Source organism: Rhinolophus sinicus, chromosome 3, assembly GCF_057876585.1.
Source record: "Rhinolophus sinicus isolate RSI-liver-muscle chromosome 3, RSI-T2T, whole genome shotgun sequence".
NCBI lineage: Eukaryota > Metazoa > Chordata > Mammalia > Chiroptera > Rhinolophidae > Rhinolophus > Rhinolophus sinicus.
In genome coordinates this window covers 165,013,984-165,035,000 of record NC_142503.1, presented here as the reverse complement: position 1 = coordinate 165,035,000, position 21,017 = coordinate 165,013,984, and the positions used below count along the sequence as shown (strand labels likewise).

Sequence of the window (21,017 nt, the reverse complement as noted above, 5' to 3'; positions counted from 1 at the left end):
GGCAGAGGACATTTCTGAAGGCATGAGCAGTAGAGGCTATGTTAAAGGGCATGGGAAGTTTGGGCGCGTTTGGACACTCACGAACAGCCAAGGTTGCCTGGGTGGCAGGGCCTTGTTCAACCAGCAGAGAAAGACAGATTGCCGGGCTGCAGTGAAGGCCAGCTGAATTTATGTCATCCCCAGAGAGTCTGATTTTAAGGCCTCCATTGAAATTTGGACTTTGGAATTTTTTACCACCCCACCCCCCTGGCCCCCAATTCTAATTTGTAGCCAAGGCTGAGAACAACTAGGCTAGATGGTCTTCAAGGTTCCCTTTAGCCTCTGAGAGAAGAATTGTGCCCTTCTTGACAAAAGGGACTTGGTTTGGAACTGTGGGTGGCTGGTTGTAATTGCTGAAAAACTGACTGAAAGCCCTTTGTCCTCCGGCAGTGGGTCCCTGATAACCCTGGAGGGCGGTTCTGAGAGCTGTGGTCAAAAGCCCAAACACATCCGTGGTGTCAACGAGTTAAGTGGGCTTGGTAGGGACTGGTAATCGAGCAGAGCCTCTACTCAGCTCCTGCAGACTGCTGCAAAGTGGAATGTGGGCCTCTGGTTGCCGAATCTTGGGACTTTTCAAGAGAAGCCAGGAATCTGGGAAAAGATCCTTACCTTACTAAGTTAGTAAAAAAAATCCAATTTTTGATAAAACACTACACAAGCCAAATACAACACAATGGCCAGCCAGATTCAATGAGCAGGACTTTAGGTTGATACTTCTGGTTTAGAGCTTTGATTATTAAAAAGAATTGGGTTTCATTTTTATTAAGCAACTGCTACCTGACAAATAATCATTAGAAAGACAGTGCTCATGTTGACTCCATGTGTTTTCCTTTGTTTGTTTTTTAAATGTAATATCTGGCTTAGGAGCCATAACAAACTTGCACGTGCATTTGCCAACTAATAACCAATACTGATTTACCTATACTGTCACTCACTCCTTCCCATATTGTGTTAAAGCAGATCTCATTACCATACCATGTCATCCATAAATACTCGACCACAATACAATGATCACACCTAAAGCTGAATAAACATTTCTTAATAATATCCAGTCAGCATTCAATTTCCAGTCACCTCAAAATGTCATACTTTTTAAAAAAAATTCAGTTTGTTTGAATTAGAATCCAAATAAAGTCCACACACTGCAATTGGTTGGTATGCTTATGCTTGCTTTTGATATTGTTTTTTCACGTTGGTTTAGCTGAATTGGCTATTATGAATGTGTTTGTATGTAACTTTCCACTAAAGGATTTGTAAAAATGTAATGAAGGTTTGCAAGGCCAAGCTCTGTGATTATATTAGAAGTTAGCTTGATATAGTAAGTCTTATAAACAGCTAAATTCTGTCAAAGAAAAATCCATTTTTAATGCATGATTGAATATTGATAATTAATGGGAAGTATGAGGAAGTCATATGCAAAGATTAATTACCAACTGAGCTCTGAGACCATTTTTCTTCCTTTGTAATCTTACCTCCTGAGAGAAATAGTCTATATTGGCCCTAGAGTGAATTGACAGATATGTCCAGAAAGAAAAGCCACAGACTTTAATCTTTATTGGTCATGCTTAATTGGATGTACTATTATTTTTTATTTGCAGAGACAATATTTTTCAGTTAATTCTTTCTGTAATGCTGGAATGGGAAGGTGGGGGTCCTAAGGCCTTTTTCACTGTACTGGATGTATGAGGCTATGAGTACTGGGGTTCGGAATATTTCTCCTTATTGGAAATATTTGAAATCAACTCCTTATGATGGAAAATCTAATTGTCTGAATCGAAGTCATCCTCCACTGGCTACTTTCTTTATAGCTGTCACTAAACTCTGACAACAAGTGATGCCCTTCCTGCTTCCAGCTTTAGGAAATAACTTGAGTGAAACTGACCCCTGAAATCCAAGTTTATTAAAATGAGGAAAAATATTGTGAGTCCATCAAGTAACAAGCCAGACAGGCTTGGCCGTTTGCACCTACTGGTACACGGTGCATTTGCACACCTAACTAGGCTTCTGCTAAAAAGCGTCTGCAGGCCAGTCTGACTGGCAGTAACTCACATTCAGTTTGCATAGGTGGCTGGTGGCCGGTGGCTAATTACACGTTTGACAAACTTGTTGTTAAGACAATGCCGCGTGTGTCCTCCCCCAGCTGCAAATTGCCAGGTTACTGGAGAGTTTCCTGTATGGATACTAATTATGCCTAATTTGGTCCTGAGATTTCTGCATTTGTCTTTCTGTCACAAAGTTTGTGATTACCAATTGCTCATGTTGATTGGGAGTGAGGCTAAATTTCTGATGGTTCACACATGTAATAAAGCCATTCATGAAAGCAGCAGTGTTTAGCAAAACACAGAACATCCAGGGTTATTTGCATCCCTGAGAAAAGTTTGCTTTCTCTATGTATTTGTTTTCACAATGAATTAATTACCTGGAAAACACAGACGAGGCTTCCAAATGTGACTGTGTGTGGAAATGGCAGCCACATGCTACCTGGGAAAGGACAGCCATTACATTCCTGAGGGGTATGTGTTTAACCCCACACAGGCAGCGGGGACAACCTCATTCCCCAGAGGGGGTGGAGCAGATGCTACCCCACTGTTCTCTCCTAAGTCACCCTGCCTGGGAGGCCGTGGAGAAGAGGGCTTTCCTTGAATACTGGAAATGACAGGCAGCCCCTTGACAGTCACTTTACTACTTAGGGGGGTTATTCTGGGCCAGGAGCACCTCTGCAGCTAGGTTCCTGTCTGGGGTGGTGGGAGCAGAAGCAAGAGCTGAGGCCCTCAGGGTGGGGCTGAGGACACCCTTTGCCCCTCTTCCCATTTGCCTAATGGTTTTCACAAGGAGCCTGATTAAAACACTGACTCTCAAGCATTTTCTTCTAAGATCAGTCTAATACTTCTTCTGCCAAGAATAGAGTCTGGTGAGTACTCCTGCTGCTGCTGAGAGAAGACAGCAGGCCCTGGCAGTAAGCCTGAGATGAAGAATGGCATGGGATGGAGGTGAGGAAGCATAAGAGGGCAGAGGCGAAGATGGATGTCCATGCTGGTAGGGTTTTGGGGACAGGGAACAGAGGCGGGAATGGAGGTGAGAGGGTCCTGCCAGAGCTGACCTGGCTACAGGGAGTATGAACAGGTTTAAGCAGGCACTGCAAAGTGTAATCCCACCCAGGGAGAAAACGATCAGTCAACATCTGCCCTAATCCAGGCCCAGTGGCCAGATCTGTGTCATTGCCTTTGCCAGATCTCTGAACTGGGCCTCAGGTTTGCCATCTTTATCCATCTTTAATGAACTACAAGTGTCTGGAAGCAGAGCCATGAACTGGAAACTTAGTTTTAAGAACCTTGTGTGCTACCTTTCTGTCAACTAAATTCCTAGGTGTTTTGTGAGATATTTTGAGTCAGTAAAGTACTAACTGTTAAGTTGCTCTGTGCTGATTTTATTTGGACTTACAGGGTAGTCTGCTTACCCAGGAGATGGAAGTCACTTTTGCAGCTCTGTCAAAAAAGTCTTCTACATGACCACAAAACTCAGAAATCAGAGGAGTCTAAAGCTTTCCGCAGCTGTCCGCGTTAGCATAACCAGAAAAAGACAGTTCATTTGCTCTATATAGGTCAGCTCTCTTCCAATAGGTGGTCATAGACCCACACAAAGCAAGCAAAAGCATCCGCATTAACCCAGAAATGAAGAAAAACAATCCTGCTAACTAATAACTCAGATAAAGTCACTATCCCTGGCCACCAAGATTAGCCACTAACACAATAAGCAGCCACTCACAAAATTGTGGGGACTAGCTCAGACAACCTCGTTTTCTTTTAAGAATGGCAAGGGCCAGGTGACTTTAAGGTCTGTGATGGTGTCCCTCTCAGGTCCTTATCTGACTCCACTAGGGTTAAGTATAAATCATAATTATGGTATAGTATCAACCAAGTTCAAGTCGCAGTGGACTGCTCAACCTCCAGATGGGAAACTCCGTGAGGCCTGAGACTGCTTTGTTTACCGTTGTATCTTTATTGGCTAGAACAGTGCCGAGTACATAGCACGTGCCCAATAAAGTTGATGAAATGGATGATGTGCTGAAAAGCAGTGAGGGTCAGTGATGCAAACACTTACAGGTTACTTGACTTTGTACAGGTTTCATGTTTTTTGAACCACAAAATGGAAATCGTATCTGTGGGTTGTGAGAATCAAAAATTAAATGGGATTATTTTTTAAAGCCTCTGGTATATAATGGATATGCAAGAAAAGTTTTCTCTCTACGTGCCCTCCTCTTTGATCCTAAGAGAGTCAAGCCATGGTTCCAACCCTGATCTTGGTGATTCAAACTAGCTTCTGGCATTGTGGGTTTCATCTGGTTTCCTACGAAGGAAGTTTTAAATGTCAGAGAATAAGTTTTCATAGTAAGAACTGCATTTGATAAAATGCTTTAACAATGGACAATAACAAGACTACCAAGGATAACCTCAGAAAAGGACCATATGATATTTCCTAAATGAGAACTTGACACATGGTAGATATTCAATAATATTTGAATAGATAAATGAATAAATGGACAGTGAGGTAAATTAAAATTGAACTGAAAAGCAAAGGCTTTACTAAGTCTTGCCCTTGATTATCAGTAAATTTCATTTTAATCAAACTAGCCTACCCTGTTTTCAGGCTGTCTCATTTGTTAGTGGATTTTCCTTTGCTCATGCTCAAATGCAAAACTTACATTTCTACATCGAAGAAAAAATTCATTGGAACTTTCTTTAATTTTCCCAGCAAAATTATTGAATCCTTAGTAATTATGCATGAGGTTTAAGCATTTCAAACATCCCCTATTCTCCCATCCTTTTTTTGTGTGTGTGCTTTCTATATGGTACAGAAGGTGTTTGTCTCTACGTGCAAAGATTCTCAGTAGTATCCAGGGAAGTTCTGGGCACAGAATAAATAAAAAGAAATGATGCCAAGAGGAAGATTGTGAGGTTCACAACAACATGCTCAGGAGAGACTATGGGAGAAGTTCTTTAATGCTCAGTTCCAGAAGGAAGTTGAAGACTTCTTCAAATAGCTGTTCCTGGTACAAGAACTCACCTCCAAAAGGTTGGGGGTGGGTAGGTAGGGCTCTCTCTCTTTTTTTTTTTTTTTTAATTTTTTTTTTCATTGGGGAAGGGGAGCAGGACTTTATTGGGGAACAGTGTGTACTTCCAGGACTTTTTTCCAAGTCAAGTTGTTGTCCTTTCAATCTTAGTTGTGGAGGGTGCCATTCAGCTTCAAGTTGTTGTTCTTTCAGTCTTAGTTGTGGAGGGCGCAGCTCAGCTCCAGGTCCAGTTGCCGTAGCTAGTTGCAGGGGGCGCAGCCCACCATTCCTTGCGGGAGTTGAAACCGGCAACGTTGTGGTTGAGAGCCCATGCTCCAACCAACTAAGCCATCCGGGAGCTCAGCTGCAGCTCAGCTCAAGGTGCCGTGTTCAATCTTAGTTGCAGGGGGCAGAGCCCACCGTCCCTTGCGGGACTCGAGGAGATGAACTGGCAACCTTGTGGTTGAGAGCCCACTGACCCATGTGGGAATTGAACCGGCAGCCTTCGGAGTTAGGAGCATGGAGCTCTAACTGCCTGAGCCACCAGGCCGGCCCCAGGTAGGGCTCTATTTTGAGATAAGTTTCCTAGGTAAAATTGATGACATGACTGTGATTCAAAATCGGTCCAAAAAAAAGAGAGCTTCTTTTTGGTTGGAGACATCCCATGCCAAATTTCTGCCTGTAGCAAATATTCATGGCAAAGCCGGGAGACAATGAATATAAGGCTGGGCGGCTGAAAATGACAGCCTGTGGAATGGAACTATAAAAGCAGCTTCCACTGGCAGTCGGGTGGAGCGGGCCCCAGTCAGAAACAGTGCCCACCCTGACTGTCCTCCCTCCAACCCCACGACCCTCCGCCTCCTCCTCCACACACACATACCCCTGCCTTCACCTCTTAGGCTTCATCTGCTCTACATCAGGTCAGGCGCTCCAGGAAAAACGTAACCTGTCCCCTGAGAGTGTCTACAGCTGCAGGCCATACCTCTTTCACTCAGGAGAATTTGAAAAGGCCCAGATACTAAAGTATTCATGTGGAAGGGGCTGGAGGGAGAACAATAATATTGTCTTTAAGGAGCCCCATTTTTACAGGCAATGCTTGATCCTTCTTCTGCCTTAGGACATGGAGCCAGGGCATCCAGGATGCTTTGCAACGGGCAGAACCAATTTGAATGTCTCCCCAAGGGATCCCTTGTGGGAAACAGGGCTGGAGCATTTTGCCTGGCTCATTTACTGACCAAGTGCTGGTGGCTGGGGCCTGGGGGCCACAGGGTGCCAACAGCTTTTTTATACTCCTTACCGTTTAATCTGTACAATTCTCTGAGGCAAGAATTGTCTTTTACATGGATGAGGAAACCAAACGTATGGAGACTTTGGGTGCTTGTCCCAAATCAAACAGCTAGTAAGTGGTAGCAGATCCTGGAGTCAAAACCCGATGCCCAATTAATCAGGCTCCCACAGCATTTTCTGTGCTACAGGGTAGGTGTTTCTCTCCCCATCCAGAGGATGAGAAAACAGAATAGATTTATCAGGGTTTTCACACAGAGAAAGCCTTGCTAGATCATCTAGTAACCCCTGCGTACTCCTCCCTGCCCCGAGTGGATGTATTACACCCAAAGGAAGACTCAATTTTGTGTTGTGCTTTTTAAAGAAAGCAAACTTGATCCTTGCTGATTCAATTCCAACAGTAAGCGGTTGTCCTCTCCAAAATTAACCTGAAGAAAACACATGTCACCATGGAGTCATTGATGAAATGTTGGGCAGTGGTGAGGAGATGAAGAAAAATGAAGCAGGGTGAGGAATGAGAAAGAAAGGGTGGAGTGGCTCTGCCACTCAGTGTCAGGCATCTCCCTAGTAGGGAGCACTGTGTCACCAATCTCTTTCTTGGATGAGAAGAGAATGCGTGGGAGTTCCTGTGGGCAAATGCACTGCATGGAAGGTTGTGTGAACTCTGAGAACTGTATTTGTCAAAATAGACTTCCTGTGGCTAATGGGCCCACATTTATAACCAGAGTCCAGTAGCTGTTGCTGACAGACGTCTCTCACATTTCATTTAGGAAAAAGTCACAAACTGAGCTCTCAACCTCCCGCACTGGGCCACTGTACTCTGCATCAACTATTATAAGGAAGTTCCTGGTTTCCTGTTTCAACCAATGGACTGAGACCTGCCCCACCCAATCAGAACTACAGAACTAGACCGTCATTTGTATCTATAGCAACCTATCAGACTGCTCTATAATGACCAATCAGCACGCAGGATACCAACCAATCAGGACTGAATGATTCTGACTAATCAGAACTGAATTTGGAAACCCCACCTGCATTAAGTGGACCTGATTGGGAACCTGGGCGGGAACTTTATAAAAGGAGGCCTCCCCTCTTTAGCTCCTGGAGACCGCTTCGGTGCCTGCTGGAAGGTTCTGCGGTTCTCCGTTTTGCAAACTCTTTTTTCTTGAAGAAAGGCTCTGCTTTCTAATATTCTTTTTGGGAATTTTTGTTGATGGCTGGGAGTAAGGGCAGTGAAGAGTGGGAAGGAACAAGGGGACCAAGTAAAATTTGCAAAGGGGGGTAATTTCTTGGGCTTCTTTTTCTGTTCTTTTCCACCTATTTAATGGCCTGCCAGCACACCGTCTTTCTCATCAGCATGTGACCTTTGCTACAGCCTCTGCTTCCTGGGCAATTCTGTTCTGAAAATAACCAGCACCTCCTCTCCCTTCCAGTCCCTTAGATGTCACCATTTCCTAGTGACCTTGCCTTAGCTCCTTCATAATACACACATTCTGTGTTTCAATCCTCTAGGGCCCATTAAGTGACCAGATAGCTAATGTTTTCTGTACCAAGTTAGCTGATTTTGCATTTGTATTACATTTTGATAGGTGGCACATATGCCTAATGTTGAAGTGCCCCAGGACCTCTTCTTATCTTTACACTCACCTTCTTGGTGCTGTCATCCACTTTGAAGGCTTTAAATACATCTATAAATAGATGACTCAAATTTACATTCCATGCAGACTGCTCTCTCTGCCTATTTGACTTTTCCACTGGGAAGTTTAATAGACATCTCAAAGTGAAGACTATGTCCAAACAAATCCTGGTTTCCGTCTGCAGCCTTCTCCATCTAAGTAAATGGCAACTTTATTTTCCCAGCTACTCAGGATGACACATGTGGGTCATTCCTTACTTTTCTTGTATTCTCACATCCTGAAAGGGTCAGTTCACCTTCAAATACATCCAGAATTCAACCGCTTCTCACCGTCTCAACCTTTTCTCTTGCTTCTGCTACTACTTTGGTCTAAGCCATTATCATGTGTTGCTTTGGCTATTCCAACAGACTTGTAACCCTTTCTTCTTTTGGTCTGCTCTTAGCTCAGAAGCCAGATTGATTTTGTTAAACCGCAAATCAGATCACATGGGTCCTCATTTGCACCTTCCAGTGGCTTCCACCTCACTTGAAGGAGTCAAGCTGAAAACTACCTCTGCTTCTCTGGAAAAAAAACAAAGACAAAATACAAGCCCTGCCAGGTCTAAGCCCTTCCCTTTCGTTCTCCCTTCTTCTCTAGTGGAGTGTCAGGGCTGCTGATGTTTTCCGGGCCACACCTTGGCTGCTGAGTTATCCTCACGTGCTAACCAGTCAGTCATTTTAAAGTTGGTCAAGGTTGGATTGCTAAGAAATGCTTTCCCCAGATCTGAGAACCCTGCCTAATAGCCCTGGGAGAAAAGGCCTTCAAGTGGCTTTATCTTAGGAGAGGTTGTCCTTTCTGTCCTCAACCATACAGGAATCACCATTCTTTCACTATATAGCAACTCAGAGCCCACACCTATAGGAAACACCTATTTGTTTCAAGTTAACATTTAACCCAGCAGCTTTCTTCTACTTGGGCCTTCAACTACTTTCTCTCTCTCTCTCTCTCTCTCTCGCTCTCTTTTTTTTTTTCCCTTTAAGAAAACTAAGTCCGTTTTAATTTTATGGGCTTGACAGAACTAGGACAATAGGACAATGTTTGCTCGGATCAAATTTTTTTGTGCGAATTTTTCTGGCAGAATCAGTGTTTGCAAGAAGCAGATAAAACTTGACTGTTGGAGAACCTCGCTGTCGCAAGCAGCTGCCTGCCAGCAAATCTCCAGTTAACAACAGAGCTGGAGTCATTGTTAGCCAGGTAGGAGAGATGGAAGAGGGAAGAGAAAACCCTAGAGCTTCCTTGTTGGGCTCTAAATGAATCGTTGTTTAGCAATTACTGTAAGACAGCAGACCTGGGTACATGAGCTCTCTAAAGATAACATCTCGACTTGTTTTGCCTTCCTTACACAACACAGGTGCATATGCATTAAGGAAGCCCTACAGCCCCGAGATATTTTATTCACCTCACACTCGGAGGAGTTCACTGACTGGAATTCAATAGAAATGGTTCTCTGTGTGAAAGTAATTTCAGAAAGTAATCTAGTTTATGGAAATGAAAGGCATCAAAACACAAAAAAACACTGTTTCTCTACAAGTGCTTTGCCTCAAATATTTGACATGGAAATTTGTATAATCCCTCTGGGGGCACGTGGGTTTCACCAGTGTTAACATCTTTTGAAATGAATTTCACAAATGTTTGTCATGCCAGGCTGACAAATAATTTAGAATATCGAGGCATCTTAACAGAATCAAACTTAATGATAATGGATCTCAGATGATTGGGGAGGTTAAAAGTGTGAATTTTAATCAGGTGTTGGGGGTGACATCACTTTCACTTTCAAATACTGCCCAGAGGAGCAAAGGTGTCACTTAGCTGCTTGTGACAAGGCCCCCAAACCTCCTTGTTATGTAATGCACCTCAAATACAATGGATTGTCCACTGCCACATTCTACTTCATTTTTCACATAGAAAAACAAATCTTATTGTACCTGCCTGGAGGGGGAGGAGGAAAAGGAAGGTAGTGAAGCAACAGCAAGCACAGGTGTGAGGTGGGCACCTAGTGAGACAGGGTGAGCTGCCTCTCATCAGTCCTTAAGAAAAGAATAGACACAACATGAGCCCTTAGGAGGACTGGCTTTTGGTTAGAACAGAATTCAGGAAAAGCACGAGAGAAGGAAGCTTGTTTTCCATCACCTAGAGCTAAGTGCCCACGGATCCCCTTTTTACTTGCTTCGAGGGAGTGCTTTAGAGAACGCCCCATGGTCCTGTGAGAGCCCTTTTCTCTCACACAGGAGGACCCTCAGGAGGAGCGTCCTTCCCTGGGTTCCTGTGGGGACAGAGCCAGGAGTGCAGTTTCCAGGCTCTCGGCCTCATGTGGAAAGGTGCTCACTCGGGTAGTAAATGGCCATCAACAGTGATTGGATGGCCATCAGCTATGTAGTTGGCCGTCAGCTATAACCAGTGAGCCATTGGCCACTAGTATAACTGCTGTGGCTATGCTAGCAGCAAATGGGGGCTAACAAGAAGACGGTGGCTGAGCTAGCAAGTGGGGTTGGTTGATTGGCAGAAAAGCGGATGGTGGGTTGCAGATGGTGTGGCTCCTGCTTCCTGTGTCTCTGGCCTAGCTGCCAGTGAGAGTATGGTGGTGTGGTTCCCTTGGCTGTGGCTCCGTGGGTGTTCCTTTTTGGCTTCACCGTGTCCTGCATTCTTATGTGGGCAGCGGGAGCTGAGACCCTGCCGGACATCCCGCACGACAATGGGACTGTCGTATGTGTTGAAGGTTACTTAACATTCCTGGCTCCTGCCCACCAAATACCAGTAGTGCCTTCCAATCATAATGACAAGCAGAAACAGCACTAGACAGTCCCAAATGTCTCAGGCTTGATATCATCCCAGTTGAGAAATAGTAACTTTCATTCTGGTGTTCTTCTGTCACTAGCCTGGATTCTGACAATTTACTTTTCATCTGAGATAGATTTCGGCTCATCAAATTAGCCTTCTCACTCCTAATCTCACCTTCCTCCAATCCAGTTTGCACAAAACTCCTGTTTCTAAAACACAGCTCTGATTACATTACTCCCTGTCCGAAATATCTAGTGGCTCGCTACTCTCTCAGTAATAAAATCTAACTCCTTGGCCTTGAAATCAAGACGTGTTACAAATTGTTCTTAATATTCCTTACTCTTTACTGCTCTCTTTCCAAGACCCTTACGTCCCCAAAGGAATGGTAAAAGACAGAGTGAATATTTGGCTAGAGTGCTGGTGTCTTCCTACAAACACAGCCAACAGCAGATGAGTTGCAGGTTGTCTGGTTAACTAATGCTACAGCATAAACCACTCAACACTTAGTGGCTTAAAAATGTCAACTCTTTTAATTTTTACTATAAATCCTTGGGTCAGGTATTTGGGCAGGGTTCTGAGCAATTCTTTTGTTCCATGTCATGTCAACTAGGGTACCTGGTGGTATAGCTGCTGGCTGGTCTGTTCTGGAGGATGCAAGATGACTTTACCTGCACGTCAGTTGCATCTCAGTGCAAACATGTCGCAGGCTGGGCTCAGCTGGTTTCCTCTCCTTCTCCCTGGGTTTCCAGGCTTCTTCCCCAGAAAGGGGAATGGAACTTATGGTGGCTCAAAGCTCTGGAGGAAGGAAGCAGAAACTGCCAGTCCTCTTAAAGGCCAGGCCTGGAACTGGCAGAGTAGTCACAGCCTCAGACTCAAGGGGATGGGAGACACGGACCTGCCTCCTTTTGGGAGGAGTCTCAAGAATTTGCAGCTGACTTGAATCCTCCATAGCAGGGTAGATTACACTGTGTGGGTGATGTAATAGCACGGACATCAATCTGCCACTTCCACCTCTACAATTCTACAAGTTTCTTTCAGCCCTAAAGTGAAAAACAAACTTGACTTCTGCCTTTATTTTACCTCTGTCCTCTACTGAGTCTCCCTTAGTCTGAATTACTCTCATCTTCTGCTTTGGAAAAGCTTAAATTGATGAGACATCATGGTCATACCCAGGACCACAACAGGATCTAGAGCAGCTCCATAGAAATACAATGCAAGCCACATGAGTTACTCTAAATTCCCTTGTAGCTCCATTACAAAGTAAAAAGAAACAGGTGAAATTAATGCATTTTATTTGACCCACTGTCATGCGGGGTGGCCTTCAGGGTCTCTGGTCCCGCTCCCCACGTAAGAACGCAGGATGTGTCTAGGCCAAAAAGGAACACCCACGGAGCCATAGGTAGGGGAGTCATACCACTATAGTCTCGCTGGTGACTGGGTTGGAGAAACAGGAGACAGGAGCCACACGATCCACAACCCTCAAGATGGCAGGCTCAGCCACCATCTTCTTGCTAGCCCCCATTTTCTGCTAGCGTAGCCACGACAGTTGTATTAGTGGCCAATGGCTCACTAGTTACAGCTGATGGCCAACTAGCTATAGCTGATGGCCATCCAATCACAGTTGATGGCCATTTACTAGCTGAGCCAGCACCCCTCCATATGAGGCTGAGAGCCTGGAAACTGCTCTCTGGGGCTCTGTCCCCACACCCACTCACTGTATGAAGAAATTATTTCAATATATAATCAATAAAAACATTGAAATACTTTATTCTTTTTTACATCGGAGTCTTCAAAATCCGCTGTATGTCTTCCACATACAGCCTGTCTCAGTTCAGGCCAGTCCAATCCAGCCACCTCTGAAGTGCTTGATGGCATTATGTGGCTACTGGCTACTGCATTGGACTGTGTGGGTCTAAGGCTTTGTTACTGTTATTCCCCAGCCCCACAACCACCAAAAATGAAAAACTGCTCTACAAGTGGACTCATGCTAGAATAAACACGTCAGGCATCCTTGAAGGGGGCAAACCACCCAAGGTTGTACAGATGAAGGAAAATGCTCCCTTGTCATTTAGGTGGGAGTGGGATAGATCAAGGCCTATGGTACAGTTTCTAGGGCTGCAGACTCCCTCACCTTCTTCCTCAGTAGTTGTCTTTCCAAGTGAGACCCTCAGTCTCTCAAAGTACTCTACATAAAAATTCAGATTTGGTAAGGGACTAAGTAACTATTCAACTTAAATAAGAGTCTGCTTTACCAAAGGATTTGCTTCAATTCAGAATTCCTTAAGCCAAAAGCATTTCTCCTCTGTATTTCAAATGCATCCACTTATTTTTAAAAGATTTAATCACATTTCACCAACATCTATTAAATGAAATAAATGATCCCTACACACGAAGCCTTCCTGAAAGTTGATTTTGGGGGAAGAGCATGAGCACAGAGAGGGTGTACTCTTAGATTGTTAGGGCTATAAGAAAACTTCGAGCTCTCAGGAGCTAATCCGGAGATGGCAAATGCAGGCCCCAGTGCCATCACTTCTCATGGCAGACAGCATGGTGGCCTGCTGTCATGACATTCCGTGTGACCCGAGACATCTCTACTCGTCCCTCTAGGCAGCTGCTACCAATAGACGTGCAGTAAAGGCGAGATGGTGTCTGTTTTTACAATATGTAGAGCAGCTGTAGGATTCCCTTCTGGGCCCCACCAGTATTCTGAAATTCACCTGGGCCCCCATCCAGAGTTGGCTTGTTTAGAATGGGCACCGATCTAATTTGAGCTGGAGAGGCCCTTCCCAAGCTTTCATGTTGAGGAGACCAAGAGTAGGTCAATTGGTGGCTGAAGCTATGAGATGGAAAACTGAGGAGCTGTCTGGTTCTGTTTTATCCTCAGAGTAGGTCTGAAGCAAGAGGACGGAGCTGCTACTCTGAGGAGGCAGAGAGGAGAGAACCAAAGGCATCTCTTGGGCCCCTCCGTTTTTTACCTCTCCCTTGGTTTCCACGATACCACGGTAAGTGTCTACTTATTATCTGTTTGTGGAATGAGTGTGAGTTGGCTTCTCTTATTCGTAAACCTAGTCATAAGTAATATACATGGCAGGATTCACAAGCAGGAGATCTGGTCATTCAAACAAGCCCCATGCTGAGAAAGGCACTGCGCTTGGTCTAAATGCTCTGCTCTCATCGTCATCTTGAAATTCTTAACTTTTGAGTAAGGGGACTTGCATTTTCATCTTGTTTTGGGCCCTACAAATTACGTCGTGGATTCTGCAAGTATACCTTTATTGAGAAGGTAACTGAGACTGAAATGAAGTCAGTAATTCATTTAAAGGCACAGAGCTAAGTATAGAATCCATTTTCAGTCCAGTGGAGTCCAGGTTGGGACTGAGAAACTGACATAAACAGGTGGTGGTGGTGGGAGGGGTAATTTCGTCTCTGTTGTTTCTTCCATGACACAGAAGCTCCCTAACCCCAAACCTTAATGGCCATTGTTTGGCTTCTCAATTTTCCGTTAAACAGTAGAAAGGGCAAGTAGGTAAAGGCTGGCTGGTGCCACAGAGCAATTGTTCTAAGAGAAGGAAACATTTGCCATGTTGCCAAAGCTAAACTCATTTCCCAATTCCCCAAAGACCCAATTTCCCCAGCTGCTTTGTTGACATAGCAACAGTGAATTCTGAAAGGGTTGTTATAATATTAATATGCATTTCATGGTGGGCGTGCCCTGTGTTCTTCCCCCAACCTTGTGATCCAGGTCTGAAAAGAGGTGCTTTTGGCATCTGGCCACTGAAAATAAGAAACCCACGACCCAGTTCTCTGAGTGTGATGAGAAATATGGAACAGGTGCCTCCATCAGCACATTCAGACAATTGGTGGAAAGGTGGGTTACTCGAGCCCCCAGGCTTCTCAGTCTTCCCCAGAGTGAAGGGGCTGACACTGTAGATATTTTAAGTACAAACTGCACCTCGGAAAACATTTCCATCCTCCTCCTCCTCGGGGTGTTAAATGTAGCACCTGTGAGCTATTGTGTAGAAAATCAATTATACCTTGGGCCCAGTGATAAGAATTCATCCCCCCTGAGCTCAATTTTCAAAAGGCTTGAAAAGGCCTCCCACTTTTTTCCCTCTTTCCAATGCAAATAAGCAACACTCAAGACATTTCCTTGCCAAATTCCAACAAGAGTTTCAAGTGAGTAAATAGTCATATTTATTAGTAAGAGCGGTGGTAGATGAGTAAGAGGTATTTAATAAATGTATGTTGAATGTGTAGCATTTCTATAGCACTTAACAGTTTTTGAAGCTCCCCCCCACCATCCATCATCTATTTGATTCTTGAACAAGAACACAAACCCCAAAACCCTGTGATACAAACAGGGGAATAATATTATCCTCATTTCCCTAATGAAGAAAATAAGGCACAAGAAAGATTTTATCTTGCCCAATGTCACACAGCTGATTCATAAGTGTCAGGTATGATGAAAACTTGAATGTGATTCCAGCAAGCAGTGCCTTTCTGCTGTACCACATGGCCTCATGGTATTTCAGAAGGGACAGAGGGACAAAACAGGAGTGGTATTAAGTGATTGCAGGAAAGTGCAGTGAATAATAGTTAAAAAGTGTTAAAAGCTTACTATGTGTCTGTCATTAATATTAACTTATTTAATGTTTTAATTTTTTTGGCTTGAGGTCATTGTCCATTGATATGCAATTGCAGAAAATAAGTCTTACTGTTAATCCAGTTTCTTCCAGTGGTAACCTCTTGCAGAAGTATAGAACAATGTCAGAACCAGGATACTGACAGGTCGCTGTCAAGATACACAATATTTCCATCACCTCAGGATCCTTCATGTTGTCCTTTTATAGACATACCTACTTCCTGCTCACCCCCACCCCTCCGTAACCCCTGGCAATGACTGGTCTGTCTCCATTTCTATAAATTTGTCATATAAATGGAATCATACAGCATATAATCTTTTGTGTTTCTTTTCCACTCAGCATAATTGTCTGGAGATTCATCCAGATTATTTCATGCATCAGTACTTCCTTCCTCTTTGTTGCTGAGTAGTATTCCATAGTATGGTTGCGCCACTGTTTGGGTAACCATTCACCTGTTGAAGGACAGCTGCCTTGTTTTCAGCTTTTGCTATCATGACGAAAGCTTCTATAAACATTCAGGTACAGGTCTGTGTATGAACATAAGTCTTCATTTCTCTGAGATACATGCCCAGGAGTGTAATTATTGGGTTGTATGATAGTTGCATATTTAGGGTTTTTTTGTATCCAAAATGTTTGTTGGGATGGTTCCTCACTCATGTTGACTCGGGGTGCTTTTAGTGCTGCTTCCTTCTGAAGGAGCAGCCTTCTGTAAGCTTTGCTTTTTCTCCAGTAGGCTGACAGAGGACCGTGAAGCAGCCAACACACAAAACTACTGTTTGTGCGTGACTAAAGGTGGTAGTGATTTTATAGCATCCTGGGCATTTCACATCCATGAAGCAGGAATTGGGGCTCTGCATCAGGCGCTTCTTCTTGTGTTTCCTTTTCTTCTCTTCTGGAGAGGGATGAAGGAGATTCTTAGCGAGAAGCATGTTCTCATGGGGACGTCATCACCGCCAGAAAGGCCATATTTAGGTTCTTAAGCAATTACCAGACTGTTTTACATTCCCACCACCAGCAATGTATGAGCAATCTAGTTTCTCCACATCCTCACCAGCATTTGGTATTGTCACTATCTTTCATTTTCATGTTTCTAATAGGTGTCTGCTGATATTTTATTGTAGTTTTCTTTCACATTTGCCTAATGAGGTTGAACGTCTTTTCATGTGTTTATCATTTGTATATCCTTTTTGATGAAATATCTCTTCATGTCTTTTGCCCATTTTCTACTGGATTATTCTTTTATTAACTGTTGAGTATTGAGTTCTATGTATTCTAGATACTAGTCCTTTATCAGATATATGATTGTAATATATTCTCCCCTCTGTAGCTTTTTTTTTCATTGTTTTAACAGGGTCTTTTGCAGAGCAAACTTTTAAGTTTTGATGAAGTCCAACTCATCCATTTTTCCTTTTATGGGTCATGCTTTTGGTGTCAAGCATAAGAAATTCTTGCCTAGCCTAAAGGTTTCCTCCTATGTTTGTTTCTAAAAGTTTTATAGTTTTCCATTTCAGGCTATGATCCATTTTGAGTTAATTTTTGTATATGATGTGAGACTAAGTGAGGTCTTCCTGCCCTCTTACCCCCCATGGATATTCAATAGCTCCAGCACTGGCAATCTGGAAAAAGTTATTTTCCTCTATTGAATTTTTTTTAAGGAGAGAAAAAACTTTTATTATTGGATAAGCATTAAACTAGAATATGATGCGCACCATAGGCAATCTGCTAAAGAGACGGCAAGACAGGAAGAAATTTTATCCTTTTATATAACCAAGAAGATACATCCCATTGCATACATCTTCTCAAGATAAATGATAACTATTCCTGAAGTAAAAACATGACATCATCATTTGTCACACATGATTTATCCTAAGTTCACCTTGTAATTCAGGTAGACACCTGTTAGTTTATTTTCCTGTTTAAAGACAATTAACAATTTAGATCTTTGACAGGAGGTGGGTCTATAACTTGGAGCCAGGCACCAGCTAAAACTAGGCTCTTATTCGTCCACAGAAAATAGGAGATATGGGCCCTATCTTTCGTAATGATTACATTTCAAAGAGATGGCTACCAGGTTTTTTGTTCTTACCTATGTTTTTAATAAAAATCTTTAACATACAATATTATATTAGTTTCAGTGGTACACCATAGTTACTCAACATTTCTATACCTAGAGAAGTGGTCATCATGATAAACCCAGCAACCATCTGACATCATACTATGTTATCACAATATTATTGACTATATTCTCTATGCTGTACATTACATCCCCATGACATATTTGTTTTATATCTAGAAATTTGTATCTCTTATTCCCCTTCACCATTTCCCCTACTTTTTAAAAATTTTCAATTACAGTTGACATTCAACATCTTATATTTCAGGTGTACAGCATAGTGGTTAGACATTTATATAATTTCAGAAGTGATCCCCCTGACTAATCTAGTACCCACCTGACACTATACATAGTTATTACCATATTATTGACTATATTCCCTGTGCTTTACTTTACATCCCATGACTATTTTGTAACTACTGATTTCTACTTTTTAATTCCTCCACCTTTTTCACCCTGCCCCTAAACCCCCTCCCATCTATCACTCCCAAAAATCTAGTACCCATCTGACACCATACATAGTTATTACAATATTATTGACCATATTCCTTATGCTATACCCTACATCCCCATAACAACTTTGTGACAACCAACTTGTACTTCTTAATCCCTTCCCCTTTCTCACCCACCCCCAACCCCTCTCCCATCTGGCAACCATCAAAGGTTCTCTGAGTTTTCCTGTCTTGTTTGTTTTGTTCTTTAGAGTCCACATACCATGTTTCCCTGAAAATAAGACCTAGCTGGACCATCAGCTCTAATGCGTCTTTTGGAGCAAAAATTAATATAAGACCCAGTGTTATAAGACCTGGTATTATATTATATTATATTATATTATATTATATTATATTATATTATATTATACTATACTATACCGGGTCTTGTATAAGACCCAGTCTTGTATTAAAATAAAACTGGGTCTTATATTAATGTTTGCTCCAAAAGACATGTTAGAGCTGATGGTCTGCCTAGGTCTTATTTTTGGGGAAACACGGTATAAGTGAAATCACATTGCATCTGTCTTTCTCTGTCTGACATATACCACTCAGCAAAATACCCTTCAGGTCCATCTATGCCACCAGAGATGGCAAGAACCCATTCCTTTCTGTGGCCTAGCAATATTCCAACATGTGTATATGTACCACCTACTCTTGTATCCAGTCAGCCATTGATGGGCACCCAGGCTGCCTCCACATCTTGGCCATTGTAAACAATGCTGCAATCAACATATAGATGCACATGTCCCCTTGAAGTAGTGTTTGGGTTTCTTCAGGTAAATACCCTGAAGTGGGATTGCTGAGTCCTTCTTTGTCTTTTATTATAGTCTTGTTTTAAAGTCTATTTTGTCTGGTATAAGTATTGCTACTTCAGCTTTTTTGTTTGTTTCCATTTTCATGAAATATCTGTTCCCCACCCCTTGGCTTTCAGTCTGTGTGTCTTTCCATCTGAATTGAGTCTCTAGTAGGCAGCATATGTAAGCATCTTGTTTTCTTATCCATTCAGCCACCCTATCTTCTGATTGGAGCATTTGATCCATCTGTATTGAAAGCAATTGTTGATAGATATATAGTTTTGCCCTTTATTTATTTATTATTATTATTATTATTATTATTTTTTTTTTTTTTTCCATCTTAAAGAAGTTCTTTTAAGATTCCTTGTAATACTGGTTTTGTGGTAGTGAACTCCTTTAGCTTTTTCTTGTCTGGGAAGCTCTTTATCTGGCCTTCAATTCTAAATGACAGCTTTGCTGGGTAGAGTAATCTTGGTTGTAGGTCCTTGATCAATAGGAGGGATTGACCTTCACACTGATTTGTAGTGAGGACTGGCTGTGACTACAGTGGAGGGCTATGGTGCAGGGGCTGACCCTATAGAGCAGGATTCACTTTAGCAGGGCTCTGGTGCCTACTCAGTCTGCCCTTTGGGTGTGTTGTCCTTGGAGGCAGCTGGGCAATGCTCTGGCTCAGTCTGAAGCCAGCCACTGAGCATGGAGGCCCCACAGCCTCTTACAAGTGGCCCTGACACAGGCCAAGTTGAGCTGCAGCCTGTGTTCTGCCCAGGGCCACCTAGCATGAGCCGGAAAACAATCTGCAGGTGGCCGCCACCTGCACTGGGCATGGAGGTGCCTGGAGAGGCCAAACCATAAACTAAGGCTGGCTGTTGCTAGTGCCAGGTTTAGGGCAGCTCAACTAGTGGTAGAGGACACACTGAAGCCTGATGCTGCTTGTCTGTGTTTTGTGAACCTTTGAGAGATTTTAGTAAAAAGTCTGCATCATGATCCAGGACAGGCTGTACGGAAAAGCCACTGGACACAGCTTGGGTGGGCCTGCAAGTAGGGTGGCTGGTTCTTAGGGGATTAGGGTGAATAAAGGGTGTTGGCCAGGTTTATGGAGACTCAGATATGGTGTCTGCCTGTGTCTGCATGCCAGGAGTGGGAGGGCTCAACAAGGAAACAATGGCTTCTGCCAGCTCCTCTGTCTGAGAGTAAGCTGCTTCTCCAGCCCTCTCCTTGAAGCCAGACAACTCAGTTCCTCCCCATATGTCCCTGGTACCTTTTGAGCTGCTGTCTCAGCACTGGAGCTTAGAGGGAGTGAATCCAACAGTAATTCTGTGCATGGGTCCTTTAAGAGGAGTGCCTGGTATTGCAGCCCCACTCCATCTCAGCCACAATCTTTGCTGGTTTTCACATATGGAAGTTATGGGCACTAGAACCCTGGGTTGGGAGCCTGGTGTGGGGTTGGGACCCCCTCACTCACCCGGGGGGTGGGGTGGGGACCTGCACAGCCAGGAGATCCCTCCCACTTTTTAATGGTCACCCACAAGTGTGGAACCAGACCATTCCATGTTTGTGCCCTTCCTACCAGTCTCATGTTTGCTGCTGCTTCTTTTTATTTGTTTAATTTTAATTAAAAAATATTTTTTTAAATTGGGGAATACTGGGGAACAGTGTGTTTCTCCAGGGCCCATCAGCTCCAAGTCGTTGTCCTTCAATCTGGTTGTGGAGGGCACAACTCAGCTCCAAGTCCGTTTGCCATTCGCAATCTTAGTTGCAGGGGGCGCAGCCCACCATCCCATGTGGGAACTGAACCAGCAACCTTGTTGATAAGAGCTTGTGCTCTAACCAACTGAGCCATCCGGCAGCCCCCTTGGCTTCTTCTGTATATACTTAGTTGTAGGGCTTCGGTTTGGCTACATTGCAGGTGATTTTCAGTGATGATAGTTTTGTAGTTTAGTTGCAATTTTGATGTGGTCGTGAGAGGAGGTAAGTGCTGAATTTACTTACTATGCCATCTTGACCAGAAAACCCTCTATTGAATTTGTTTTGTACCTTTTCCAAAATTCAGGTGGATGTATTTGTGTGGGTCTATTTTCAGATTCTTCAGAGAATCTGTTTAATCTGTCTTGTTTATTTTTAACAACTCTTTGCGAGAGATGGCTGT

At 43.3% G+C, this 21,017-nt stretch overlaps 1 pseudogene; it reads right to left on the bottom strand.

The window, feature by feature from the left end:
• Positions 1-16,144: 16,144 nt before the first annotated feature.
• On the bottom strand, positions 16,145-16,399 carry LOC109444448 (small ribosomal subunit protein eS27 pseudogene; annotated as a pseudogene).
• Between the last annotated feature and the right edge of the window lie 4,618 nt (positions 16,400-21,017).